Genomic DNA, 17,677 nt, shown 5'->3' with positions numbered 1-17,677 from the left:
GGGTGCGATCATACCAGCACTAATGCACCGGATCCCATCAGAACTCCGAAGTTAAGCGTGCTTGGGCGAGAGTAGTACTAGGATGGGTGACCCCCTGGGAAGTCCTCGTGTTGCACCCCTCTCTTTTTTGTTTCGAAATCCAAATTTCCTATTCGTTCTTTATCCTGTAGTAATTTAGCTCCGTCGGAACGATTGCTTAATATTTTGCTTCTTGTCGAAGCGTGAAGGAGGATCTGAAGGCGCGAGACAAATCAGGAACGGTACGGCTCGATCAAAGCCCGGATCGTCGCTCAAATTTGTCGGCGCAAATGTATCACCGCAACTAGGGGTGGCAATTTTCGACACGACCTGAAAACACGACACGAACCTAACACGAAATTAATGGGTTTGGGTTGAGGTTTCGGGAATTCGGGTCAGAATCGGGTTGGACCCGATGAACCCGAAAAGAAAACCGGTCGATTTCGGGTCAACCCGTGGTGACCTGATATGACCCGATATGACCCGTTTACGAATTAAAAATAATTTAATAAACATAAAAATAATTTTATCTAACTAAACTAAGTTATTCTTTTTTTCAAAGGCATTAATTACTTAATCCTAAACGAATTTATTTAATTTGTGTGAAGTTGAAATTATTATACTTGGACAAATAATATATTATATTATTTTTCACTTTTGTATTGTTTTAATTTATTTTATATTTTGCTTGGGATAAAACACTTTTACGGTGTTTAATTTATTTTAGATTTGATTTGGAATCATTTATTTAAATTTTTATTACTTGATTATGTAATTAGTTTTGTGAGAAATTGATTTTATTAGAAATTACAGTGATAAATTAATAAATTAAAATTAAGTTTCGGGTCATTTCGGGTCGACCCGCCGCCCCGTAAACCTGAAATTTTCGGGTTCGGGTCAGCATACCTGACCCGTCACGGGTTGGCGGGTCGGGGTTCGGGTCAACAGATTTTCTGGCGGGTCTGTTGACCCGAACCCGACCCGCCAACCTGATTTGGACCCGAATTGCCACCCCTAACTGCAAGCGTGAAGGATTGATTTCATGATAATTTAGAGTTGCGGGATGAGGGAAAAAAACAGGGTGCAAATCAATAACAAAAAAAAATATAAAGTAAATAAATAAAAGGATAAGAGGAAAATGCTTGAATTGACGCTTAAAATGAATTTCGGTCTAGAAAAGCCACACTGCTTCGCAGGACGGGGTAGTTTAAAAGAATAAAGCGAAAGGAACATGGCGGGTGCGATCATACCAGCACTAATGCACCGGATCCCATCAGAACTCCGAAGTTAAGCGTGCTTGGGCGAGAGTAGTACTAGGATGGGTGACCCCCTGGGAAGTCCTCGTGTTGCACCCCTCTCTTTTTTGTTTCGAAATCCAAATTTCCTATTCGTTCTTTATCCTGTAGTAATTTAGCTCCGTCGGAACGATTGCTTAATATTTTGCTTCTTGTCGAAGCGTGAAGGAGGATCTGAAGGCGCGAGACAAATCAGGAACGGTACGGCTCGATCAAAACCCGGATCGTCGCTCAAATTTGTCGGCGCAAATGTATCACCGCAACTAGGGGTGGCAATTTTCGACACGACACGAACCTAACACGAAATTAATGGGTTTGGGTTGAGGTTTCGGGAATTCGGGTCAGAATCGGGTTGGACCCGATGAACCCGAAAAGAAAACCGGTCGATTTCGGGTCAACCCGTGGTGACCTGATATGACCCGATATGACCCGTTTACGAATTAAAAATAATTTAATAAACATAAAAATAATTTTATCTAACTAAACTAAGTTATTCTTTTTTTCAAAGGCATTAATTACTTAATCCTAAACGAATTTATTTAATTTGTGTGAAGTTGAAATTATTATACTTGGACAAATAATATATTATATTATTTTTCACTTTTGTATTGTTTTAATTTATTTTATATTTTGCTTGGGATAAAACACTTTTACGGTGTTTAATTTATTTTAGATTTGATTTGGAATCATTTATTTAAATTTTTATTACTTGATTATGTAATTAGTTTTGTGAGAAATTGATTTTATTAGAAATTACAGTGATAAATTAATAAATTAAAATTAAGTTTCGGGTCATTTCGGGTCGACCCGCCGCCCCGTAAACCTGAAATTTTCGGGTTCGGGTCAGCATACCTGACCCGTCACGGGTTGGCGGGTCGGGGTTCGGGTCAACAGATTTTCTGGCGGGTCTGTTGACCCGAACCCGACCCGCCAACCTGATTTGGACCCGAATTGCCACCCCTAACTGCAAGCGTGAAGGATTGATTTCATGATAATTTAGAGTTGCGGGATGAGGGAAAAAAACAGGGTGCAAATCAATAACAAAAAAAAATATAAAGTAAATAAATAAAAGGATAAGAGGAAAATGCTTGAATTGACGCTTAAAATGAATTTCGGTCTAGAAAAGCCACACTGCTTCGCAGGACGGGGTAGTTTAAAAGAATAAAGCGAAAGGAACATGGCGGGTGCGATCATACCAGCACTAATGCACCGGATCCCATCAGAACTCCGAAGTTAAGCGTGCTTGGGCGAGAGTAGTACTAGGATGGGTGACCCCCTGGGAAGTCCTCGTGTTGCACCCCTCTCTTTTTTGTTTCGAAATCCAAATTTCCTATTCGTTCTTTATCCTGTAGTAATTTAGCTCCGTCGGAACGATTGCTTAATATTTTGCTTCTTGTCGAAGCGTGAAGGAGGATCTGAAGGCGCGAGACAAATCAGGAACGGTACGGCTCGATCAAAGCCCGGATCGTCGCTCAAATTTGTCGGCGCAAATGTATCACCGCAACTAGGGGTGGCAATTTTCGACACGACCTGAAAACACGACACGAACCTAACACGAAATTAATGGGTTTGGGTTGAGGTTTCGGGAATTCGGGTCAGAATCGGGTTGGACCCGATGAACCCGAAAAGAAAACCGGTCGATTTCGGGTCAACCCGTGGTGACCTGATATGACCCGATATGACCCGTTTACGAATTAAAAATAATTTAATAAACATAAAAATAATTTTATCTAACTAAACTAAGTTATTCTTTTTTTCAAAGGCATTAATTACTTAATCCTAAACGAATTTATTTAATTTGTGTGAAGTTGAAATTATTATACTTGGACAAATAATATATTATATTATTTTTCACTTTTGTATTGTTTTAATTTATTTTATATTTTGCTTGGGATAAAACACTTTTACGGTGTTTAATTTATTTTAGATTTGATTTGGAATCATTTATTTAAATTTTTATTACTTGATTATGTAATTAGTTTTGTGAGAAATTGATTTTATTAGAAATTACAGTGATAAATTAATAAATTAAAATTAAGTTTCGGGTCATTTCGGGTCGACCCGCCGCCCCGTAAACCTGAAATTTTCGGGTTCGGGTCAGCATACCTGACCCGTCACGGGTTGGCGGGTCGGGGTTCGGGTCAACAGATTTTCTGGCGGGTCTGTTGACCCGAACCCGACCCGCCAACCTGATTTGGACCCGAATTGCCACCCCTAACTGCAAGCGTGAAGGATTGATTTCATGATAATTTAGAGTTGCGGGATGAGGGAAAAAAACAGGGTGCAAATCAATAACAAAAAAAAATATAAAGTAAATAAATAAAAGGATAAGAGGAAAATGCTTGAATTGACGCTTAAAATGAATTTCGGTCTAGAAAAGCCACACTGCTTCGCAGGACGGGGTAGTTTAAAAGAATAAAGCGAAAGGAACATGGCGGGTGCGATCATACCAGCACTAATGCACCGGATCCCATCAGAACTCCGAAGTTAAGCGTGCTTGGGCGAGAGTAGTACTAGGATGGGTGACCCCCTGGGAAGTCCTCGTGTTGCACCCCTCTCTTTTTTGTTTCGAAATCCAAATTTCCTATTCGTTCTTTATCCTGTAGTAATTTAGCTCCGTCGGAACGATTGCTTAATATTTTGCTTCTTGTCGAAGCGTGAAGGAGGATCTGAAGGCGCGAGACAAATCAGGAACGGTACGGCTCGATCAAAGCCCGGATCGTCGCTCAAATTTGTCGGCGCAAATGTATCACCGCAACTAGGGGTGGCAATTTTCGACACGACCTGAAAACACGACACGAACCTAACACGAAATTAATGGGTTTGGGTTGAGGTTTCGGGAATTCGGGTCAGAATCGGGTTGGACCCGATGAACCCGAAAAGAAAACCGGTCGATTTCGGGTCAACCCGTGGTGACCTGATATGACCCGATATGACCCGTTTACGAATTAAAAATAATTTAATAAACATAAAAATAATTTTATCTAACTAAACTAAGTTATTCTTTTTTTCAAAGGCATTAATTACTTAATCCTAAACGAATTTATTTAATTTGTGTGAAGTTGAAATTATTATACTTGGACAAATAATATATTATATTATTTTTCACTTTTTGTATTGTTTTAATTTATTTTATATTTTGCTTGGGATAAAACACTTTTACGGTGTTTAATTTATTTTAGATTTGATTTGGAATCATTTATTTAAATTTTTATTACTTGATTATGTAATTAGTTTTGTGAGAAATTGATTTTATTAGAAATTACAGTGATAAATTAATAAATTAAAATTAAGTTTCGGGTCATTTCGGGTCGACCCGCCGCCCCGTAAACCAGAAATTTTCGGGTTCGGGTCAGCATACCTGACCCGTCACGGGTTGGCGGGTCGGGGTTCGGGTCAACAGATTTTCTGGCGGGTCTGTTGACCCGAACCCGACCCGCCAACCTGATTTGGACCCGAATTGCCACCCCTAACTGCAAGCGTGAAGGATTGATTTCATGATAATTTAGAGTTGCGGGATGAGGGAAAAAAACAGGGTGCAAATCAATAACAAAAAAAAATATAAAGTAAATAAATAAAAGGATAAGAGGAAAATGCTTGAATTGACGCTTAAAATGAATTTCGGTCTAGAAAAGCCACACTGCTTCGCAGGACGGGGTAGTTTAAAAGAATAAAGCGAAAGGAACATGGCGGGTGCGATCATACCAGCACTAATGCACCGGATCCCATCAGAACTCCGAAGTTAAGCGTGCTTGGGCGAGAGTAGTACTAGGATGGGTGACCCCCTGGGAAGTCCTCGTGTTGCACCCCTCTCTTTTTTGTTTCGAAATCCAAATTTCCTATTCGTTCTTTATCCTGTAGTAATTTAGCTCCGTCGGAACGATTGCTTAATATTTTGCTTCTTGTCGAAGCGTGAAGGAGGATCTGAAGGCGCGAGACAAATCAGGAACGGTACGGCTCGATCAAAGCCCGGATCGTCGCTCAAATTTGTCGGCGCAAATGTATCACCGCAACTAGGGGTGGCAATTTTCGACACGACCTGAAAACACGACACGAACCTAACACGAAATTAATGGGTTTGGGTTGAGGTTTCGGGAATTCGGGTCAGAATCGGGTTGGACCCGATGAACCCGAAAAGAAAACCGGTCGATTTCGGGTCAACCCGTGGTGACCTGATATGACCCGATATGACCCGTTTACGAATTAAAAATAATTTAATAAACATAAAAATAATTTTATCTAACTAAACTAAGTTATTCTTTTTTTCAAAGGCATTAATTACTTAATCCTAAACGAATTTATTTAATTTGTGTGAAGTTGAAATTATTATACTTGGACAAATAATATATTATATTATTTTTCACTTTTGTATTGTTTTAATTTATTTTATATTTTGCTTGGGATAAAACACTTTTACGGTGTTTAATTTATTTTAGATTTGATTTGGAATCATTTATTTAAATTTTTATTACTTGATTATGTAATTAGTTTTGTGAGAAATTGATTTTATTAGAAATTACAGTGATAAATTAATAAATTAAAATTAAGTTTCGGGTCATTTCGGGTCGACCCGCCGCCCCGTAAACCTGAAATTTTCGGGTTCGGGTCAGCATACCTGACCCGTCACGGGTTGGCGGGTCGGGGTTCGGGTCAACAGATTTTCTGGCGGGTCTGTTGACCCGAACCCGACCCGCCAACCTGATTTGGACCCGAATTGCCACCCCTAACTGCAAGCGTGAAGGATTGATTTCATGATAATTTAGAGTTGCGGGATGAGGGAAAAAAACAGGGTGCAAATCAATAACAAAAAAAAATATAAAGTAAATAAATAAAAGGATAAGAGGAAAATGCTTGAATTGACGCTTAAAATGAATTTCGGTCTAGAAAAGCCACACTGCTTCGCAGGACGGGGTAGTTTAAAAGAATAAAGCGAAAGGAACATGGCGGGTGCGATCATACCAGCACTAATGCACCGGATCCCATCAGAACTCCGAAGTTAAGCGTGCTTGGGCGAGAGTAGTACTAGGATGGGTGACCCCCTGGGAAGTCCTCGTGTTGCACCCCTCTCTTTTTTGTTTCGAAATCCAAATTTCCTATTCGTTCTTTATCCTGTAGTAATTTAGCTCCGTCGGAACGATTGCTTAATATTTTGCTTCTTGTCGAAGCGTGAAGGAGGATCTGAAGGCGCGAGACAAATCAGGAACGGTACGGCTCGATCAAAGCCCGGATCGTCGCTCAAATTTGTCGGCGCAAATGTATCACCGCAACTAGGGGTGGCAATTTTCGACACGACCTGAAAACACGACACGAACCTAACACGAAATTAATGGGTTTGGGTTGAGGTTTCGGGAATTCGGGTCAGAATCGGGTTGGACCCGATGAACCCGAAAAGAAAACCGGTCGATTTCGGGTCAACCCGTGGTGACCTGATATGACCCGATATGACCCGTTTACGAATTAAAAATAATTTAATAAACATAAAAATAATTTTATCTAACTAAACTAAGTTATTCTTTTTTTCAAAGGCATTAATTACTTAATCCTAAACGAATTTATTTAATTTGTGTGAAGTTGAAATTATTATACTTGGACAAATAATATATTATATTATTTTTCACTTTTGTATTGTTTTAATTTATTTTATATTTTGCTTGGGATAAAACACTTTTACGGTGTTTAATTTATTTTAGATTTGATTTGGAATCATTTATTTAAATTTTTATTACTTGATTATGTAATTAGTTTTGTGAGAAATTGATTTTATTAGAAATTACAGTGATAAATTAATAAATTAAAATTAAGTTTCGGGTCATTTCGGGTCGACCCGCCGCCCCGTAAACCTGAAATTTTCGGGTTCGGGTCAGCATACCTGACCCGTCACGGGTTGGCGGGTCGGGGTTCGGGTCAACAGATTTTCTGGCGGGTCTGTTGACCCGAACCCGACCCGCCAACCTGATTTGGACCCGAATTGCCACCCCTAACTGCAAGCGTGAAGGATTGATTTCATGATAATTTAGAGTTGCGGGATGAGGGAAAAAAACAGGGTGCAAATCAATAACAAAAAAAAATATAAAGTAAATAAATAAAAGGATAAGAGGAAAATGCTTGAATTGACGCTTAAAATGAATTTCGGTCTAGAAAAGCCACACTGCTTCGCAGGACGGGGTAGTTTAAAAGAATAAAGCGAAAGGAACATGGCGGGTGCGATCATACCAGCACTAATGCACCGGATCCCATCAGAACTCCGAAGTTAAGCGTGCTTGGGCGAGAGTAGTACTAGGATGGGTGACCCCCTGGGAAGTCCTCGTGTTGCACCCCTCTCTTTTTTGTTTCGAAATCCAAATTTCCTATTCGTTCTTTATCCTGTAGTAATTTAGCTCCGTCGGAACGATTGCTTAATATTTTGCTTCTTGTCGAAGCGTGAAGGAGGATCTGAAGGCGCGAGACAAATCAGGAACGGTACGGCTCGATCAAAACCCGGATCGTCGCTCAAATTTGTCGGCGCAAATGTATCACCGCAACTAGGGGTGGCAATTTTCGACACGACACGAACCTAACACGAAATTAATGGGTTTGGGTTGAGGTTTCGGGAATTCGGGTCAGAATCGGGTTGGACCCGATGAACCCGAAAAGAAAACCGGTCGATTTCGGGTCAACCCGTGGTGACCTGATATGACCCGATATGACCCGTTTACGAATTAAAAATAATTTAATAAACATAAAAATAATTTTATCTAACTAAACTAAGTTATTCTTTTTTTCAAAGGCATTAATTACTTAATCCTAAACGAATTTATTTAATTTGTGTGAAGTTGAAATTATTATACTTGGACAAATAATATATTATATTATTTTTCACTTTTGTATTGTTTTAATTTATTTTATATTTTGCTTGGGATAAAACACTTTTACGGTGTTTAATTTATTTTAGATTTGATTTGGAATCATTTATTTAAATTTTTATTACTTGATTATGTAATTAGTTTTGTGAGAAATTGATTTTATTAGAAATTACAGTGATAAATTAATAAATTAAAATTAAGTTTCGGGTCATTTCGGGTCGACCCGCCGCCCCGTAAACCTGAAATTTTCGGGTTCGGGTCAGCATACCTGACCCGTCACGGGTTGGCGGGTCGGGGTTCGGGTCAACAGATTTTCTGGCGGGTCTGTTGACCCGAACCCGACCCGCCAACCTGATTTGGACCCGAATTGCCACCCCTAACTGCAAGCGTGAAGGATTGATTTCATGATAATTTAGAGTTGCGGGATGAGGGAAAAAAACAGGGTGCAAATCAATAACAAAAAAAAATATAAAGTAAATAAATAAAAGGATAAGAGGAAAATGCTTGAATTGACGCTTAAAATGAATTTCGGTCTAGAAAAGCCACACTGCTTCGCAGGACGGGGTAGTTTAAAAGAATAAAGCGAAAGGAACATGGCGGGTGCGATCATACCAGCACTAATGCACCGGATCCCATCAGAACTCCGAAGTTAAGCGTGCTTGGGCGAGAGTAGTACTAGGATGGGTGACCCCCTGGGAAGTCCTCGTGTTGCACCCCTCTCTTTTTTGTTTCGAAATCCAAATTTCCTATTCGTTCTTTATCCTGTAGTAATTTAGCTCCGTCGGAACGATTGCTTAATATTTTGCTTCTTGTCGAAGCGTGAAGGAGGATCTGAAGGCGCGAGACAAATCAGGAACGGTACGGCTCGATCAAAGCCCGGATCGTCGCTCAAATTTGTCGGCGCAAATGTATCACCGCAACTAGGGGTGGCAATTTTCGACACGACCTGAAAACACGACACGAACCTAACACGAAATTAATGGGTTTGGGTTGAGGTTTCGGGAATTCGGGTCAGAATCGGGTTGGACCCGATGAACCCGAAAAGAAAACCGGTCGATTTCGGGTCAACCCGTGGTGACCTGATATGACCCGATATGACCCGTTTACGAATTAAAAATAATTTAATAAACATAAAAATAATTTTATCTAACTAAACTAAGTTATTCTTTTTTTCAAAGGCATTAATTACTTAATCCTAAACGAATTTATTTAATTTGTGTGAAGTTGAAATTATTATACTTGGACAAATAATATATTATATTATTTTTCACTTTTGTATTGTTTTAATTTATTTTATATTTTGCTTGGGATAAAACACTTTTACGGTGTTTAATTTATTTTAGATTTGATTTGGAATCATTTATTTAAATTTTTATTACTTGATTATGTAATTAGTTTTGTGAGAAATTGATTTTATTAGAAATTACAGTGATAAATTAATAAATTAAAATTAAGTTTCGGGTCATTTCGGGTCGACCCGCCGCCCCGTAAACCTGAAATTTTCGGGTTCGGGTCAGCATACCTGACCCGTCACGGGTTGGCGGGTCGGGGTTCGGGTCAACAGATTTTCTGGCGGGTCTGTTGACCCGAACCCGACCCGCCAACCTGATTTGGACCCGAATTGCCACCCCTAACTGCAAGCGTGAAGGATTGATTTCATGATAATTTAGAGTTGCGGGATGAGGGAAAAAAACAGGGTGCAAATCAATAACAAAAAAAAATATAAAGTAAATAAATAAAAGGATAAGAGGAAAATGCTTGAATTGACGCTTAAAATGAATTTCGGTCTAGAAAAGCCACACTGCTTCGCAGGACGGGGTAGTTTAAAAGAATAAAGCGAAAGGAACATGGCGGGTGCGATCATACCAGCACTAATGCACCGGATCCCATCAGAACTCCGAAGTTAAGCGTGCTTGGGCGAGAGTAGTACTAGGATGGGTGACCCCCTGGGAAGTCCTCGTGTTGCACCCCTCTCTTTTTTGTTTCGAAATCCAAATTTCCTATTCGTTCTTTATCCTGTAGTAATTTAGCTCCGTCGGAACGATTGCTTAATATTTTGCTTCTTGTCGAAGCGTGAAGGAGGATCTGAAGGCGCGAGACAAATCAGGAACGGTACGGCTCGATCAAAGCCCGGATCGTCGCTCAAATTTGTCGGCGCAAATGTATCACCGCAACTAGGGGTGGCAATTTTCGACACGACCTGAAAACACGACACGAACCTAACACGAAATTAATGGGTTTGGGTTGAGGTTTCGGGAATTCGGGTCAGAATCGGGTTGGACCCGATGAACCCGAAAAGAAAACCGGTCGATTTCGGGTCAACCCGTGGTGACCTGATATGACCCGATATGACCCGTTTACGAATTAAAAATAATTTAATAAACATAAAAATAATTTTATCTAACTAAACTAAGTTATTCTTTTTTTCAAAGGCATTAATTACTTAATCCTAAACGAATTTATTTAATTTGTGTGAAGTTGAAATTATTATACTTGGACAAATAATATATTATATTATTTTTCACTTTTGTATTGTTTTAATTTATTTTATATTTTGCTTGGGATAAAACACTTTTACGGTGTTTAATTTATTTTAGATTTGATTTGGAATCATTTATTTAAATTTTTATTACTTGATTATGTAATTAGTTTTGTGAGAAATTGATTTTATTAGAAATTACAGTGATAAATTAATAAATTAAAATTAAGTTTCGGGTCATTTCGGGTCGACCCGCCGCCCCGTAAACCTGAAATTTTCGGGTTCGGGTCAGCATACCTGACCCGTCACGGGTTGGCGGGTCGGGGTTCGGGTCAACAGATTTTCTGGCGGGTCTGTTGACCCGAACCCGACCCGCCAACCTGATTTGGACCCGAATTGCCACCCCTAACTGCAAGCGTGAAGGATTGATTTCATGATAATTTAGAGTTGCGGGATGAGGGAAAAAAACAGGGTGCAAATCAATAACAAAAAAAAATATAAAGTAAATAAATAAAAGGATAAGAGGAAAATGCTTGAATTGACGCTTAAAATGAATTTCGGTCTAGAAAAGCCACACTGCTTCGCAGGACGGGGTAGTTTAAAAGAATAAAGCGAAAGGAACATGGCGGGTGCGATCATACCAGCACTAATGCACCGGATCCCATCAGAACTCCGAAGTTAAGCGTGCTTGGGCGAGAGTAGTACTAGGATGGGTGACCCCCTGGGAAGTCCTCGTGTTGCACCCCTCTCTTTTTTGTTTCGAAATCCAAATTTCCTATTCGTTCTTTATCCTGTAGTAATTTAGCTCCGTCGGAACGATTGCTTAATATTTTGCTTCTTGTCGAAGCGTGAAGGAGGATCTGAAGGCGCGAGACAAATCAGGAACGGTACGGCTCGATCAAAGCCCGGATCGTCGCTCAAATTTGTCGGCGCAAATGTATCACCGCAACTAGGGGTGGCAATTTTCGACACGACCTGAAAACACGACACGAACCTAACACGAAATTAATGGGTTTGGGTTGAGGTTTCGGGAATTCGGGTCAGAATCGGGTTGGACCCGATGAACCCGAAAAGAAAACCGGTCGATTTCGGGTCAACCCGTGGTGACCTGATATGACCCGATATGACCCGTTTACGAATTAAAAATAATTTAATAAACATAAAAATAATTTTATCTAACTAAACTAAGTTATTCTTTTTTTCAAAGGCATTAATTACTTAATCCTAAACGAATTTATTTAATTTGTGTGAAGTTGAAATTATTATACTTGGACAAATAATATATTATATTATTTTTCACTTTTGTATTGTTTTAATTTATTTTATATTTTGCTTGGGATAAAACACTTTTACGGTGTTTAATTTATTTTAGATTTGATTTGGAATCATTTATTTAAATTTTTATTACTTGATTATGTAATTAGTTTTGTGAGAAATTGATTTTATTAGAAATTACAGTGATAAATTAATAAATTAAAATTAAGTTTCGGGTCATTTCGGGTCGACCCGCCGCCCCGTAAACCTGAAATTTTCGGGTTCGGGTCAGCATACCTGACCCGTCACGGGTTGGCGGGTCGGGGTTCGGGTCAACAGATTTTCTGGCGGGTCTGTTGACCCGAACCCGACCCGCCAACCTGATTTGGACCCGAATTGCCACCCCTAACTGCAAGCGTGAAGGATTGATTTCATGATAATTTAGAGTTGCGGGATGAGGGAAAAAAACAGGGTGCAAATCAATAACAAAAAAAAATATAAAGTAAATAAATAAAAGGATAAGAGGAAAATGCTTGAATTGACGCTTAAAATGAATTTCGGTCTAGAAAAGCCACACTGCTTCGCAGGACGGGGTAGTTTAAAAGAATAAAGCGAAAGGAACATGGCGGGTGCGATCATACCAGCACTAATGCACCGGATCCCATCAGAACTCCGAAGTTAAGCGTGCTTGGGCGAGAGTAGTACTAGGATGGGTGACCCCCTGGGAAGTCCTCGTGTTGCACCCCTCTCTTTTTTGTTTCGAAATCCAAATTTCCTATTCGTTCTTTATCCTGTAGTAATTTAGCTCCGTCGGAACGATTGCTTAATATTTTGCTTCTTGTCGAAGCGTGAAGGAGGATCTGAAGGCGCGAGACAAATCAGGAACGGTACGGCTCGATCAAAGCCCGGATCGTCGCTCAAATTTGTCGGCGCAAATGTATCACCGCAACTAGGGGTGGCAATTTTCGACACGACCTGAAAACACGACACGAACCTAACACGAAATTAATGGGTTTGGGTTGAGGTTTCGGGAATTCGTGTCAGAATCGGGTTGGACCCGATGAACCCGAAAAGAAAACCGGTCGATTTCGGGTCAACCCGTGGTGACCTGATATGACCCGATATGACCCGTTTACGAATTAAAAATAATTTAATAAACATAAAAATAATTTTATCTAACTAAACTAAGTTATTCTTTTTTTCAAAGGCATTAATTACTTAATCCTAAACGAATTTATTTAATTTGTGTGAAGTTGAAATTATTATACTTGGACAAATAATATATTATATTATTTTTCACTTTTGTATTGTTTTAATTTATTTTATATTTTGCTTGGGATAAAACACTTTTACGGTGTTTAATTTATTTTAGATTTGATTTGGAATCATTTATTTAAATTTTTATTACTTGATTATGTAATTAGTTTTGTGAGAAATTGATTTTATTAGAAATTACAGTGATAAATTAATAAATTAAAATTAAGTTTCGGGTCATTTCGGGTCGACCCGCCGCCCCGTAAACCTGAAATTTTCGGGTTCGGGTCAGCATACCTGACCCGTCACGGGTTGGCGGGTCGGGGTTCGGGTCAACAGATTTTCTGGCGGGTCTGTTGACCCGAACCCGACCCGCCAACCTGATTTGGACCCGAATTGCCACCCCTAACTGCAAGCGTGAAGGATTGATTTCATGATAATTTAGAGTTGCGGGATGAGGGAAAAAAACAGGGTGCAAATCAATAACAAAAAAAAATATAAAGTAAATAAATAAAAGGATAAGAGGAAAATGCTTGAATTGACGCTTAAAATGAATTTCGGTCTAGAAAAGCCACACTGCTTCGCAGGACGGGGTAGTTTAAAAGAATAAATCGAAAGGAACATGGCGGGTGCGATCATACCAGCACTAATGCACCGGATCCCATCAGAACTCCGAAGTTAAGCGTGCTTGGGCGAGAGTAGTACTAGGATGGGTGACCCCCTGGGAAGTCCTCGTGTTGCACCCCTCTCTTTTTTGTTTCGAAATCCAAATTTCCTATTCGTTCTTTATCCTGTAGTAATTTAGCTCCGTCGGAACGATTGCTTAATATTTTGCTTCTTGTCGAAGCGTGAAGGAGGATCTGAAGGCGCGAGACAAATCAGGAACGGTACGGCTCGATCAAAGCCCGGATCGTCGCTCAAATTTGTCGGCGCAAATGTATCACCGCAACTAGGGGTGGCAATTTTCGACACGACCTGAAAACACGACACGAACCTAACACGAAATTAATGGGTTTGGGTTGAGGTTTCGGGAATTCGGGTCAGAATCGGGTTGGACCCGATGAACCCGAAAAGAAAACCGGTCGATTTCGGGTCAACCCGTGGTGACCTGATATGACCCGATATGACCCGTTTACGAATTAAAAATAATTTAATAAACATAAAAATAATTTTATCTAACTAAACTAAGTTATTCTTTTTTTCAAAGGCATTAATTACTTAATCCTAAACGAATTTATTTAATTTGTGTGAAGTTGAAATTATTATACTTGGACAAATAATATATTATATTATTTTTCACTTTTGTATTGTTTTAATTTATTTTATATTTTGCTTGGGATAAAACACTTTTACGGTGTTTAATTTATTTTAGATTTGATTTGGAATCATTTATTTAAATTTTTATTATTTGATTATGTAATTAGTTTTGTGAGAAATTGATTTTATTAGAAATTACAGTGATAAATTAATAAATTAAAATTAAGTTTCGGGTCATTTCGGGTCGACCCGCCGCCCCGTAAACCTGAAATTTTCGGGTTCGGGTCAGCATACCTGACCCGTCACGGGTTGGCGGGTCGGGGTTCGGGTCAACAGATTTTCTGGCGGGTCTGTTGACCCGAACCCGACCCGCCAACCTGATTTGGACCCGAATTGCCACCCCTAACTGCAAGCGTGAAGGATTGATTTCATGATAATTTAGAGTTGCGGGATGAGGGAAAAAAACAGGGTGCAAATCAATAACAAAAAAAAATATAAAGTAAATAAATAAAAGGATAAGAGGAAAATGCTTGAATTGACGCTTAAAATGAATTTCGGTCTAGAAAAGCCACACTGCTTCGCAGGACGGGGTAGTTTAAAAGAATAAAGCGAAAGGAACATGGCGGGTGCGATCATACCAGCACTAATGCACCGGATCCCATCAGAACTCCGAAGTTAAGCGTGCTTGGGCGAGAGTAGTACTAGGATGGGTGACCCCCTGGGAAGTCCTCGTGTTGCACCCCTCTCTTTTTTGTTTCGAAATCCAAATTTCCTATTCGTTCTTTATCCTGTAGTAATTTAGCTCCGTCGGAACGATTGCTTAATATTTTGCTTCTTGTCGAAGCGTGAAGGAGGATCTGAAGGCGCGAGACAAATCAGGAACGGTACGGCTCGATCAAAGCCCGGATCGTCGCTCAAATTTGTCGGCGCAAATGTATCACCGCAACTAGGGGTGGCAATTTTCGACACGACCTGAAAACACGACACGAACCTAACACGAAATTAATGGGTTTGGGTTGAGGTTTCGGGAATTCGGGTCAGAATCGGGTTGGACCCGATGAACCCGAAAAGAAAACCGGTCGATTTCGGGTCAACCCGTGGTGACCTGATATGACCCGATATGACCCGTTTACGAATTAAAAATAATTTAATAAACATAAAAATAATTTTATCTAACTAAACTAAGTTATTCTTTTTTTCAAAGGCATTAATTACTTAATCCTAAACGAATTTATTTAATTTGTGTGAAGTTGAAATTATTATACTTGGACAAATAATATATTATATTATTTTTCACTTTTGTATTGTTTTAATTTATTTTATATTTTGCTTGGGATAAAACACTTTTACGGTGTTTAATTTATTTTAGATTTGATTTGGAATCATTTATTTAAATTTTTATTACTTGATTATGTAATTAGTTTTGTGAGAAATTGATTTTATTAGAAATTACAGTGATAAATTAATAAATTAAAATTAAGTTTCGGGTCATTTCGGGTCGACCCGCCGCCCCGTAAACCTGAAATTTTCGGGTTCGGGTCAGCATACCTGACCCGTCACGGGTTGGCGGGTCGGGGTTCGGGTCAACAGATTTTCTGGCGGGTCTGTTGACCCGAACCCGACCCGCCAACCTGATTTGGACCCGAATTGCCACCCCTAACTGCAAGCGTGAAGGATTGATTTCATGATAATTTAGAGTTGCGGGATGAGGGAAAAAAACAGGGTGCAAATCAATAACAAAAAAAAATATAAAGTAAATAAATAAAAGGATAAGAGGAAAATGCTTGAATTGACGCTTAAAATGAATTTCGGTCTAGAAAAGCCACACTGCTTCGCAGGACGGGGTAGTTTAAAAGAATAAAGCGAAAGGAACATGGCGGGTGCGATCATACCAGCACTAATGCACCGGATCCCATCAGAACTCCGAAGTTAAGCGTGCTTGGGCGAGAGTAGTACTAGGATGGGTGACCCCCTGGGAAGTCCTCGTGTTGCACCCCTCTCTTTTTTGTTTCGAAATCCAAATTTCCTATTCGTTCTTTATCCTGTAGTAATTTAGCTCCGTCGGAACGATTGCTTAATATTTTGCTTCTTGTCGAAGCGTGAAGGAGGATCTGAAGGCGCGAGACAAATCAGGAACGGTACGGCTCGATCAAAGCCCGGATCGTCGCTCAAATTTGTCGGCGCAAATGTATCACCGCAACTAGGGGTGGCAATTTTCGACACGACCTGAAAACACGACACGAACCTAACACGAAATTAATGGGTTTGGGTTGAGGTTTCGGGAATTCGGGTCAGAATCGGGTTGGACCCGATGAACCCGAAAAGAAAACCGGTCGATTTCGGGTCAACCCGTGGTGACCTGATATGACCCGTTTACGAATTAAAAATAATTTAATAAACATAAAAATAATTTTATCTAACTAAACTAAGTTATTCTTTTTTTCAAAGGCATTAATTACTTAATCCTAAACGAATTTATTTAATTTGTGTGAAGTTGAAATTATTATACTTGGACAAATAATATATTATATTATTTTTCACTTTTGTATTGTTTTAATTTATTTTATATTTTGCTTGGGATAAAACACTTTTACGGTGTTTAATTTTTTAGATTTGATTTGGAATCATTTATTTAAATTTTTATTACTTGATTATGTAATTAGTTTTGTGAGAAATTGATTTTATTAGAAATTACAGTGATAAATTAATAAATTAAAATTAAGTTTCGGGTCATTTCGGGTCGACCCGCCGCCCCGTAAACCTGAAATTTTCGGGTTCGGGTCAGCATACCTGACCCGTCACGGGTTGGCGGGTCGGGGTTCGGGTCAACAGATTTTCTGGCGGGTCTGTTGACCCGAACCCGACCCGCCAACCTGATTTGGACCCGAATTGCCACCCCTAACTGCAAGCGTGAAGGATTGATTTCATGATAATTTAGAGTTGCGGGATGAGGGAAAAAAACAGGGTGCAAATCAATAACAAAAAAAAATATAAAGTAAATAAATAAAAGGATAAGAGGAAAATGCTTGAATTGACGCTTAAAATGAATTTCGGTCTAGAAAAGCCACACTGCTTCGCAGGACGGGGTAGTTTAAAAGAATAAAGCGAAAGGAACATGGCGGGTGCGATCATACCAGCACTAATGCACCGGATCCCATCAGAACTCCGAAGTTAAGCGTGCTTGGGCGAGAGTAGTACTAGGATGGGTGACCCCCTGGGAAGTCCTCGTGTTGCACCCCTCTCTTTTTTGTTTCGAAATCCAAATTTCCTATTCGTTC

The 17,677-nt window shown here is 39.5% G+C and overlaps 15 non-coding genes across 15 annotated transcripts; all 15 read left to right on the top strand.

Moving 5' to 3' along the window:
• Positions 1–119, top strand: LOC140033255 (5S ribosomal RNA). Its single transcript, XR_011837148.1, has one exon. It is a non-coding gene; the product is annotated as a 5S ribosomal RNA (ribosomal RNA).
• Positions 120–1,254: 1,135 nt separating this feature from the next.
• Positions 1,255–1,373, top strand: LOC140033244 (5S ribosomal RNA). The gene has a single exon (XR_011837137.1). It is a non-coding gene; the product is annotated as a 5S ribosomal RNA (ribosomal RNA).
• A 1,122-nt stretch (positions 1,374–2,495) lies between these two features.
• Positions 2,496–2,614, top strand: LOC140033233 (5S ribosomal RNA). The gene has a single exon (XR_011837126.1). It is a non-coding gene; the product is annotated as a 5S ribosomal RNA (ribosomal RNA).
• A 1,135-nt stretch (positions 2,615–3,749) lies between these two features.
• Positions 3,750–3,868, top strand: LOC140033221 (5S ribosomal RNA). The gene has a single exon (XR_011837114.1). It is a non-coding gene; the product is annotated as a 5S ribosomal RNA (ribosomal RNA).
• Positions 3,869–5,004: 1,136 nt separating this feature from the next.
• LOC140033209 (5S ribosomal RNA) lies at positions 5,005–5,123 on the top strand. Its single transcript, XR_011837101.1, has one exon. It is a non-coding gene; the product is annotated as a 5S ribosomal RNA (ribosomal RNA).
• A 1,135-nt stretch (positions 5,124–6,258) lies between these two features.
• Positions 6,259–6,377, top strand: LOC140033198 (5S ribosomal RNA). The gene has a single exon (XR_011837090.1). It is a non-coding gene; the product is annotated as a 5S ribosomal RNA (ribosomal RNA).
• Positions 6,378–7,512: 1,135 nt separating this feature from the next.
• LOC140033187 (5S ribosomal RNA) lies at positions 7,513–7,631 on the top strand. The gene has a single exon (XR_011837079.1). It is a non-coding gene; the product is annotated as a 5S ribosomal RNA (ribosomal RNA).
• Positions 7,632–8,753: 1,122 nt separating this feature from the next.
• LOC140033176 (5S ribosomal RNA) lies at positions 8,754–8,872 on the top strand. The gene has a single exon (XR_011837068.1). It is a non-coding gene; the product is annotated as a 5S ribosomal RNA (ribosomal RNA).
• A 1,135-nt stretch (positions 8,873–10,007) lies between these two features.
• On the top strand, positions 10,008–10,126 carry LOC140033165 (5S ribosomal RNA). Its single transcript, XR_011837057.1, has one exon. It is a non-coding gene; the product is annotated as a 5S ribosomal RNA (ribosomal RNA).
• A 1,135-nt stretch (positions 10,127–11,261) lies between these two features.
• LOC140033154 (5S ribosomal RNA) lies at positions 11,262–11,380 on the top strand. Its single transcript, XR_011837045.1, has one exon. It is a non-coding gene; the product is annotated as a 5S ribosomal RNA (ribosomal RNA).
• Positions 11,381–12,515: 1,135 nt separating this feature from the next.
• On the top strand, positions 12,516–12,634 carry LOC140033143 (5S ribosomal RNA). Its single transcript, XR_011837034.1, has one exon. It is a non-coding gene; the product is annotated as a 5S ribosomal RNA (ribosomal RNA).
• Positions 12,635–13,769: 1,135 nt separating this feature from the next.
• Positions 13,770–13,888, top strand: LOC140033132 (5S ribosomal RNA). The gene has a single exon (XR_011837023.1). It is a non-coding gene; the product is annotated as a 5S ribosomal RNA (ribosomal RNA).
• Positions 13,889–15,023: 1,135 nt separating this feature from the next.
• On the top strand, positions 15,024–15,142 carry LOC140033121 (5S ribosomal RNA). The gene has a single exon (XR_011837012.1). It is a non-coding gene; the product is annotated as a 5S ribosomal RNA (ribosomal RNA).
• Positions 15,143–16,277: 1,135 nt separating this feature from the next.
• Positions 16,278–16,396, top strand: LOC140033109 (5S ribosomal RNA). Its single transcript, XR_011837000.1, has one exon. It is a non-coding gene; the product is annotated as a 5S ribosomal RNA (ribosomal RNA).
• Positions 16,397–17,519: 1,123 nt separating this feature from the next.
• On the top strand, positions 17,520–17,638 carry LOC140033098 (5S ribosomal RNA). Its single transcript, XR_011836989.1, has one exon. It is a non-coding gene; the product is annotated as a 5S ribosomal RNA (ribosomal RNA).
• The last annotated feature ends 39 nt before the right edge of the window (positions 17,639–17,677 follow it).

Source organism: Coffea arabica, unplaced genomic scaffold, assembly GCF_036785885.1.
Source record: "Coffea arabica cultivar ET-39 unplaced genomic scaffold, Coffea Arabica ET-39 HiFi ptg000200l, whole genome shotgun sequence".
Lineage (NCBI taxonomy): Eukaryota > Viridiplantae > Streptophyta > Magnoliopsida > Gentianales > Rubiaceae > Coffea > Coffea arabica.
Note: the sequence above shows the minus strand (reverse complement) of the source record. Positions and strands in the feature narration are given on the sequence as shown.